This window comes from Lactuca virosa, chromosome 1 (genome assembly GCF_052849685.1).
Source record: "Lactuca virosa cultivar CGN04683 chromosome 1, Lactuca_virosa_CGN04683_v6, whole genome shotgun sequence".
NCBI lineage: Eukaryota > Viridiplantae > Streptophyta > Magnoliopsida > Asterales > Asteraceae > Lactuca > Lactuca virosa.
The window spans coordinates 160599697-160611081 of NC_136426.1; positions in this window are offsets into that span (position 1 = coordinate 160599697).

Sequence of the window (11385 nt, forward strand, 5' to 3'; positions counted from 1 at the left end):
TCGGCACAGAAATCGACTCGTCACTATTCCCAAATCCCTACACAACAACTTTCTCCGATTACTATTGCATACTCATAACCCTTACAAGGTCAATCCAAATCCAAGTCAAAGTCAAGGTCAAACCCTGGTCGAAGTCAACATCCAGTTGACTTGACTCGCCGAGTTAGTCCACCAACTCGTCGAGTCCCTATCCTCTAAAGTGATACAACCCCCGACTATACTCGTCGAGTCTAGAAAGAACTCGATGAGTTCGCCTTCATCCATAGCATCGGGACCATCTTCAAACGACTCGCCGAGTTCCCTTTGAACTCGTCGAGTTCATCTCCCTCATACGAATGTGTCCAGTCTATGACTCGTCGAGTTGTATGAACAACTCGTCGAGTGCATCTTCAAAGATTGGGAGATTGCCTTGGACTCACCGAGTCTGTTCATCCACTCATCGAGTCTCATGATTCCCAGGTCCCTTTACGCATCTAAACCACTAAAGGACTTTCCACCCTAACAACTGGTCCATCCATAGAAAGGATTTGGTGGCATTACACCCCGACTCACCGAGTCCTAAGAACGACTCGCCGAGCCTATCCTTTACAATTACCATACAGTCGATTTAAATGGGTCTTAACACATCAAAACCATAGATCTGGCCTCCTAATGTCTATTTTACGCGTAAAGCTACAATCTTGCTATACATGCATGGGGTATTTAGCTCAAATGGTCCTAAAAGAGGTTCTTAAAATGCTTAGGAGTTATCATGGCCATAAAGTTGACAACTTTATGCCATGTAGTCCCTTAAGGACCCTGGATCTGGAGTCTTAACCCCTAACCATGCTTGCACTCATGATTGGCACCAAAAATGGTTCCCAAAAGCCCTAAATCACTCCAAAAAGGGATCTAGAAGATGAATGGACAAGGTACAAGCTTTACACCTCAAATGAGCTGTAAATGCTGCACAAACTCTGGATCTTCTGGCTTCCTCTTGGTTCTTCAAGCTTCTCCTTCCTTTTTGTGTTCCAAAATCACCCAAAAATGTACCACCAAGGCTCAAAAACCCTCAATATAGACTATGGTTTCGATACTGAGTTCTGGGGGGAAATGGAGGCTGCAGTTGGGCCATATAAAGTGTTTAAATAGGGTGCAAACCCTCAAATTTAGGGTTTCATCCAGACAGCTTCTACTCGCCGAGTCGGTATACCGACTCGCCGAGTAGGTCACTTAACTCCCGCGTCCACGCCCGATCCTACTCGACGAGTTGGTCCTTCAACTCGTCGAGTCCCTTTGCTAAAATGATAAATCCTCATTTTAAGAATGCTTATCAGGAACTGGGTGTTACAAATCTCCCCCACTTATCTTAGACTTCGTCCTCAAAGTCTACTGCGGTGAACAATTTTGGAATGGTATCGCTTCTCGGCCTCCGACCCCTAAGTCAACTCGGATTCCCTTCGACGTTCCCATTACACTCTTTCCTAAGGTATTATATGGCTACGTAGAATCTTCGTCTTCCCTATCGCAACAACTATTGGTCTCCTATGTAGTTCAGGCACTCTCCGCCCTGATTATCATGCAGCGAGACAGCTGCCTTCTCATCCAAGATGCAAAATGTACTGCGATTCTAACTAGGTTTCCCCAATGAAAATCTAACTGATGTGTCAACTGGCCAATTTCAACAACAATCATGATGACCCAAGGTATCAGGGTCTCTACTCCTTTTTCCTTGAAATGAATCCTTTTGTGCTGACAGGATCCTGCATCCTTCTGCCCCCGCAACTGCTTCCATAAACAACCAGCTATCTCATGGAACTCTCATACCTGGTCCAATCAGCCTCAGCTGGAATACCAGACATGCTTACGATGGGTCCAGTCATCCCTAGGATGGAATACCCTCGTATCACACACATATTTTGCCCAATCAACCCTTAGGCTGGAATACTAAACACGTCACGTCCAAACAATCATAGGGTCCAGTCATCCTCACGATGGAATACCCTAGATTGAATACTATTATTCACATACTTGGGCTAAACCCATAACTTGAGATTCAAGGACATATCCTTACATTTCACCTCAAAACCCCCTGAATCATCACCACCCACTTCTACCAGTCCCCTAAGACTCCGAGTTCCCACCCGGTTACCGAGCCAAAGGCTCTCATGCAGTCGCCCCTCACGACTTCCGACCGGAATTCTTATCTGCCAATAGCTACTGTTAGCTATCTTACTGCTATGGTTCTAACAGCCTCCTGATCCAACCGATCGGGTCAATGCTTCGAATCCCTTCGTCACCGCATCCACGGCTAAAAGGGACTGCCACCTAACCAATGGTAGCCATATCTCACAAGCAACCTTATACGGTCAATCGCTTCCCTGATCCCGTACTGTAGTGGTGCTCCAATAGCCTCGTCACTGTCTCAACCAGATCTAATCCATCGGAGAAAATCCGAAATTCGATCCGTGATTTCCGTGTCCTCACTGCTGCACCCCAAACTGATGGGTACTACTGTTCTCCTCGTGATCTCACATCACTCCCATACTACCTGTCATCCTGGTGAAAGCTACGTCTACCCAACAACCTTGTGAAAGCTACAGCTACGCTCGCAAACTTACAACACTTCCAATACCATCTGAGAACCTTGTGAATGCTATGGCTGCACCCACAGGCTTACAACACTTCCCGATGCCAAGAAAAGGAGCGAACCAACCGTTAGAACATTCTCTGAACTCCGAACTCACCCAATTCTCAACCTAGACGGCCACTTGACCGCCTTTCCTCGCTGACGGGGATGCAAAACTCCTCCTAGTTTCACACCTGTTTCTGCTCCTGAATACCTGATCAATTCTCCCCCACTTATATTTGACTAAGCCTTAATGGTGCGTGGGAATTGAAGGATTCCCAATCCTTCTTGCTTTTCGATAACATCACAAAATCCAAGGCCCTGAGGCTCCAGCTGCCTCGAAGCTTAGGCGATAACATGCCCTCTCTGCATTAATATCGCACCCGAACCCGAGATGGACACATCACGATATACTACCAAATTCTCCATGCCCTCCGGCAGGGCTAATATCGGCGCCTCGCACAATCTCTATCTCAACATCTCAAATACGGCATGCTGCTCAGGCCCCCAGCGAAAGATCACGGCTTTCCTCCTCAACCGGGTCAGGGGCACGGCTACCGTGGAGAAGTCCTGAATGAATCTCTGATAGTAGCCTGGCAGTCCCAGGAAGCTCCGAATCTCAGATGGAGACCTCGGAACCTCCCACCTCATCACGGCATTCACCTTGGTCGGATCGACCGAAATCGCGTTCTGATTGACAAGGTGTGAATAAACTGCACCTCGCGCAACCCGAACTTACACTTGGAGAACTTAGCATACAAGCTCTCCCTCCTCAAAGTATTCGAAACCTCTCACAAGTGCTCCTCATGATGCTCTCGTGTCTAGGAATAAACCAAGATGTCGTCGATGAAAACTATCACAAACCGATCCAACATCGGTCTGCACACGCGGTTCATGAGATCCATGAATGCGGCAGGAGCATTGGTGAGCCCGAAAGGCATCACCACGAACTCACAGTGGCCATAACGTGTCTGAAAAGCAGTCTTCTGCACATCCTCCTCTCTAACCCTCATCTGGTGATACCATAAACGCAAATCAATCTTGGAGAACCAAGATGCTCCCTGTAGCTGGTGAAAGAGGTCATCAATCCCCGGAAGTGGGTAACGGTTCTTCACCGCTACCTTATTCAGCTCCCGATAATCTATACACATCCGATGCTACCCGTCCTTCTTCTTCACAAACAGAATCGGGGCTCCCCAGGGTGAACTGCTCGGTCTAATGAATCCCTTGTCTAACAGCTCCTGCAGCTATGTAGACAACTCCTGCATCTCAGGAGGAGACAACCGATACGGTGCCTTGGCTATCGGAGCCGCACCAGGGACTAGGTCGATCCTGAACTCTACTTGTCTCTCCGGAGGTATCCCAGGCAACTCCTCAGGGAATACATCCGCAAACTCTCGTACTACGGGCACATCGCCCACCGTCGCCTTACCCGCCTCCCGGGTGTCCATAACATAGGCGACAAATCCTACGCAACCCTGCTGAACATAAGGTTGGTCCTCGCTGTGGCCTCTGGCCCCGAATCACCAGCTCTCCCCCACTTGGGGTCCTGATCCGCACCAACTGTTGCGCACAGTCAATCACTGCCCCATTGGGGCTTAGCCATTCCATAACAATAATAACCTTGTTCCCCCGCAAGGGTATGGGAACCAAGTCTACTAGGTAACGCTCCTCGAACAGCCTCAAAACATAATCCCGGTAGACCTCTGATGCTCGCATTGACCGGTCTTCCGCAATCTCGACCTATAGAGGGCAATCCAACATGCCCGAAGACTCAAGAAACTTCTTGCTAAGCGCAAGAGAGACAAACGATCAGGTAGCACCCGAATCAACAATACTTGAACTGGGATACCGTTCACATGGAACGATCCCGTCACCACATCGGGTGCGGCGCGTGCCTCCTCGGCTGTCAACTAAAATGCTCGGCTCCGCACAACTGGAGCCTCTGCCTTGACCTTCCGACCATCCGTAACTCGCGATGTCGCTGGATTCGGCGCCGCCGCTGGCGCTGCTGCTGTCGCTGCTGTCAATCTTGGGCAGTTGGCTTTCTTATGGCCCCTCTGATTGCAATGAAATCAAATTAGGTCTGACATCTGCACTGTGGGAGCAGGGGCAATACAATCCCTGCCAAAATGCCCAGTCTTGCCGCACTTAGAGCAGCTGGAACCCGACCTAGTGTGACAAACCCCCTCACATGACCGACCACACTTCCCGCAGCGGTCCCGGCCCTGCTGGCCCTTCGACCTCATGTCGAATCCCTTGGGTTTCTTCCCCGAAACCCCTGTAACCTGCACATTCTCTAACTTCCTCTTCTAAGGTCAAACAAGCCGAAAAGCTGACATGCTCCCGAATGTCGGCTCTCAACATATCATGATAGCGGGTCTTCCGCATCTCCTCATACCCTGCATACTGGGGTACCAACAAAGCCCTCTCCCAGAACTTAGCGGTGATCTCCACCACAGTCTCCGTAGTCTCTCTCATATCCAAAAACTCCCTGGCCAGCTGCTGAAGCTCCACAGCTGGTGCGAACTCAGCTCTGAATCTGGTCACGAAATCTGACCAAGTCATAGCCTCGAGGGTTGGGGCTGCAACGAGTCACCAACCGACTCCCACCAATCTCTAGCTCTATCCCTCAAGCCTCCTGCATCAAAGCGGACCTTCGATGCTTCTGGGCAGAAGCTCGTCAACTGCGCAGACTCAATGTCTGGGATCCATCTCCTTCGCCTCATGGAAGTCCGGCACACCACTCCCCCGCAAGTCCTTGAAGGACAGTGTGTGCGTACCCGTCTGGCTAGACGCCAGATCGCTCCTGAATGCCCGAAGGCGATCCTCTATCAGCTCAACGATCCCTTCCTTGATCGACCCGAAAATGACCGGGGTCGCATCAAGGATACCTCTCGTGATCTCAAACACGATAAACTCGCGTAGTCCGTCATCAACCCGCTCGGATCCTGCACCCGAGCCTGACCCTGATCCTGACCCAGATCCGGAACCTCCTGCTGTATGTCGTGTGGTCACCATACTGAACATAAACGTCAGGATCATACCTACTCCCGAGAGGTCTCACACACTTTCCAAGTTTCCTGGTTCCATCTTGGCACTCATTGACTCGAGTACGAATCCTCTGCTTTCAGTAGCACGGGCCCATACTACCTTCCACATCTATCCGTACTTTCCTCAAGGATTGCTTCGACTTCACCAAGTCCCTTCTACTACGGTTGCACTCCTTTGCAATCTCTTCCTAGGCTTACCCTAGGGTAACTCTCCGACCTACTCTCTGCCATCAGCTGCATAAGGAACCCATGCTACCTTTACCTAACTAGCTCGCGAATACCATTACATATTACTAAGACCAGATAATTCTTCAAATGAAAGGTCGTACCCGACAATAGTTTGGAATCAAACAAGAGTTGCGTAGTAGGGCTACTCTTAACCTTCTGGAATTATTTCGTCCTCACAATATGCAACTTAACGTATTCGTTTACTAGTTAGCTAAGGATGACTAGGACTCCCGAAGCACAAAGCAACAGCATTCGGGAATCGAGTAACCCAACCCAATCGTACTCTATCCAAGCTATCATATAACTGACTGATCAGTAACATATCGCAGCTCAAAAGCACATATAGCAGGTGTAACGCCCGTAGATCCGGGCTAGTCAATTTAGAGATAATAGGGGTCGAAAACGACTTTTCGACAAAAGATTATTTAGAATAAATAATCTTAACCAAGTTGTAGAATATGTCTCAAGGGTTCCGTACATATAAAGAACGCCGAAATCCGAGTTATAACGAAGAAGTTATGGCCCGTCGAAGTTTTTTGGCAAAACCGGCACGACACAACGCAACTTAAATAGTGAATTTACTATAGAAGACTTTTTAGCCTTATCAATCTAAACAAAAGTCTTAGTATATGTTAAACTGAGAGTGTACATAAAAATAACGCCCAAATCTGACTTCGTATGAGGAAGTTATGATTTTTCTAAGATTTGGCATAGCAGTGCACGGCCCGAAACTCGAATTTTAGATCGAGCGGTTTTTGGCCAACGTGACCTAAATGAGAATTGAAGATATCATTAATAGGAACTCAACGACAAAAAGACAGAAGAAAAGCTTTCGGCACGGAAACGCTGCTCCAGCGAAGCCCGGTTTTTAATGAAAACCCGCTATAAGTGAGCTACGCCTATACTATATTTAATATAGCTTTTATTTAACTAGTAATATTATTAGGACCTTATAATAATTATTTGAGCTATTATTATGGGTTATATAAGTGTCGTTATAATATCTTTTTAACCACTCGTTGTACGGGGAATCTGGTTTGGAGGACCGCTTGGGTTGCTGGATTCAGAAGTGCTATATGCCAAAATGATCCTGCCCTCCGGTGTTCCATGTCTGGCCCCTATCTGTACATAGTGGGTGAAGAGTATTGTTTAACGCTTATATAATAGTAATAATTGATAAACTATTAATTAGTATCAGTGAATATTAGACTAAACTCTAGTGGTAATGATACTAGGTTTTGTCAAAGGAAAATTGTTTTAAGAGTAACGAAGCGCTGTCCGAGTACCAAGTCACCACCTTATCAGGTGAGTGCATAGTTACTTTCATCTTACAACTAGATATGAAGTATTTTATATCAATTACGTGCTATGTGTGTATACTGTCTGAATACTTGTTGTCTATGCGGGATAAAACGTTTTATACATGTTTTAAATGATCTAAACAGTATATGTATTTTATATCTACAAAATGTGTTGGGTAAAACATGGGTAGATTAGAGGTGAGATAAATGATGAGCGATAAAAGATGAGATAAATAATGAGCGATGGAAGATGAGATGAATGATGAGCGATGATATATGAGTGATAAAATATGGTGCGAAGCGATGACCTAAGCGATGAGCCAAAACGATGAGCCAAACGATGACCCAAGTGATGGCCCCGTCATCTAGCAGAGTATGGATGACAACCACAGACTATTCTAGACAGTCTAGTGGAACACTAGCAGACTCGCAACCTGTAGGTGTTGTGAACGATGTGTTCACCTGGTGTACTCTAAAAACCCATTGACAGTTATTACGAGTGGACTCTCGAAAATGATACTGTCAATAAACGAGATAAACCTTGGCGACTATACAGACTTAGTGCCGATTTCTTAGGATACTCCTTAGGAATGAATGAACGAGGAATAGCTGAATCTTAGGGTAGATCCTTAAGAGTAAAGAAGATAATCGGGATGGGTAATTGGGTTGATTGTTTGATGTTTAACATAATAATTATATTATTGTGGGTTGAAACCCCTATGTACTCACCAGGTTTCCCAACTTGACCCACTCAAGCTTATTTGTATCACAGGTGTCAATATGAAGCTACTTTGCACTGAGGGATTTAAAATACATGTAGATCACTAGTGTAAATGAATATAAGTTCTGTTTATGCTTATGTTTCTGTATTGACGATGACATCCCAAATGTTGTAAAATGAATAAAAATACATTTCTTCGGAAATGCTTTGATAACGTATTTATCTTGTTTTTCTGGGAACAAATTCCACAACATTTTTATTAAAAGAGGTACTCTGATTTTTATAAAGCATAAAAAAAATCAGTCTTTTCTGGCCATGAAAATGGGGATGTCACAGTTGGTATCAGAGCATTAGTTTAAGCGAACTAGGAATATGGATTTATTTCTAGACTTAAACTTAGAATGCTAAGTGATGATCCTGAGGAGTGTGTCTAATAAATTTAGGTAATACACCTGAATAGACACAAGCATTAGCTTATTTAGGAAAATGCCTAACATGCTTTTATGTGCTAAATGATTTATGATATGCATTATATGATCGGATCTATAATCTGTTGCCGACCGGATCTGGAAACTTTATGTGTTCAGACTTCTAAACGTTTAATTATGGTATTAGAACTGGCATGTAACTTTTTGGAGTAATAGGGAGATTTACACGTCGATCGTAAATAAAATCTTTCCTATCATAATTCTCGTCGTTTCGCACTGAACGTCTGATTTGGTGTATAGAACGAAATGGAAAGAACCCGAAGTGGAAACGCGAATGGAAATAGAAATCAACCGCCTCAACCACCAGTGATTGAGCAAATAGCTGTTGTAGTAGCCACTCCTGAGCCAATCACAATGGCTGGAGCACAAGCCATGATTCGGGCTATGCTGGCTGAGCAAAGAGAAGAGATGAGGCAGACGTTGCACGAAAATAAGGATGAACCTATGGTGCCCATTGTGCAACCTGAGTTAATCGATGAACAATCAGAGGAAGGAAATTATAGCCGCACTGTGAGTCAAGTTGGAACCCAAGGGGCAAGGAGGAATGGCCCGGAGAAGGGAAATGACAAGGATGGGCGGATGTATAAGAATTTCTTGGGTGCAAAACCGCCGAGTCTCTCTGGAAGCCCAAAACCAGTGGAGATTATGGACTCGATCTCCGAGATGGAGATGGTATTCGAGAGCTGCAACTGCAGCGATAAGCAAAAGACCGTCTTTGCAGTAAGACAACTAAAGATCGGACTATTAAGTTGCTGGAAGTTGCTGGAAGATACAATGCCATGAGGAGAAGCCATACGAATCTATTGGGAAGCATTCACGAAGCAGTTAAAAATGCAGTACTGCTCAGAGATAGATCTGATAGACCTAAACAACGAGTTTCAGAACCTGAAGAAAGGGAAGATGAGTGTTGATGATATGTCACCGCATTCATTGAGATGATGAAGCTATTTCCCTACTTGGTTCCTACTGAACTCTCCAAGATAGATAGGTTCGCTAACGGACTGCCCGCAGACTTTGGCCCAACCGTCAAAATGGCAACTACTTTGAAAACAGTCGTTAGAGAAGCTAAGAATATAGAGACCCAGATAAGAGAAAGGGGTCTAGAAAAAGATAAGGCAGGAGAAAAGAGGAAGTTTGAAGGATCTTCAAGGCCCAACAAGGAGAGTAAATTTTCGAAGTTTGGAGGAGGAGGAAGAGGTGAAGCAAGATGGTGTGATAAGTGCGAGAAGAAACACTTAGGAAAATGTGGCGAAGATGTGATATGTTTCAAGTGTACAAAGTTTGGCCATTACCCCAACGAGTGCACATTCAACAAGAAGGTATGTTTCGGATGAAACAAGGAAGGACATATTTCTAGAGACTGTCCAAAGAAAAACGAAGCAGCAAGGCCAAATGCACCGCCAAAGCCAAGGGCATTTCACATGATCCTCGACGAAGCAGATAACAACGTGAGGAATCAAGGGTGAGGACTTCATATCCGAAGATCGAGTTATGTAGTAGCCATAGTATCGTATGATGTAGCCTGTTAGAGGCATAGTCTAGGGTGAACTTGAACACCTATGTAATCGTTTCAAGGAATAATATAAAACCTTCGTTTTGCTATCTGATGTGTTAAGTTGTTATGTGATTTTCTTGTATGGTGACATGGAAAACTACGAGACAATACTTGGGACGAGTATGAGTAGGTGTGAATGGTAGTAGAGGCCTATACTACCGGAAGCACAGGACTCACACTTGGATCAGGGAAAGTCACAAGGTTACCAAGAAGCTAGTAATTGATACCATTTTATTCAAGTATGTTGTTACCATTGTTTCAGTAATGACTAAGAAGATTGTTGTTATTCTGACCCTAGTGGTCATATCGAATTGAGTCCGACTAAGACGAGTATGTCACATGGTTCAGAGAACCAAGTCCGATGTAGCATCTGACTTAAGCTAGAAGATTAAAGTGAAAGACAATCAAAGCGATCGGTAGAGGTATCGTGATAGTTGCTTGTAGCTAGAAATGCTATCATTTAAGATATGATTAGAACATGAAGGAAGGTATAGTCTGTTCTCGAATTTGACTCTAAAAGACCTGAGTCCAAGCAATGCATCATACGATGAGAGGTCATTAGAACATGACCCATCGGTCTATTATGATAATCGAAGGAAGAAACTTATCTCAAGTTTGTTAAAGAAGGAGTCTCCAATAATGATCGATATCGTGACATGAAGATCATGATTGAAAGTCTAACATGAGATAGAGAGCGGGTCCAAGATCGGGCAGCGCCTGCAGTCAGGAAGTCTTAGAGTTAGATACTCGTTCGAAGAAACATCAAAGTTACGGTTATTACTTAGGATGAAGAGATAATGTATGGAGTCATCATGTGAGCCCTGTTTCGTTGATGATTCCGGGACGTAATCATCCTAAGGGGGAGATAATTGTAACGCCCATAGATCCAGGCTAGTCAATTTAGAGATAATAGGGGTCGAAAACGACTTTTAGATAAAAGATTATTTAGAATAAATAATATTAACCAAGTTGTAGAATATGTCTCAAGGGTTCCGTACATATAAAGAACACCGAAATCCGAGTTATAACGAAGAAGTTATGGCCCGTCGAAGTTTTTCGCCAAAACCGACACGACACAACGCGACGTAAATAGTGAATTTACGATAGAAGACTTTTTAGCCTTAGCAATCTAAACAAAAGTCTTAGTATACATTAAACCAATAGTGTATATAAAAAGAACGCCCAAATCTGACTTCGTGTGAGGAAGTTTTGATTTTTCTAAGATTTGGCAGAGTAGTGCACGACCCGAAACTCGAATTTTAGATCGATCGGTTTTTGGCCAATCTGACCTAAATGAGAATTGAATATCTCATTAATAGGAACTCAACTACAAAAGGACAGACGAAAACGGAGTCCGTATGTAGAAGTTATGAATTTTACGCGGTCATTTAACAGTATATAATCTCCTCCTAATGTTAAATTTAAGATCGG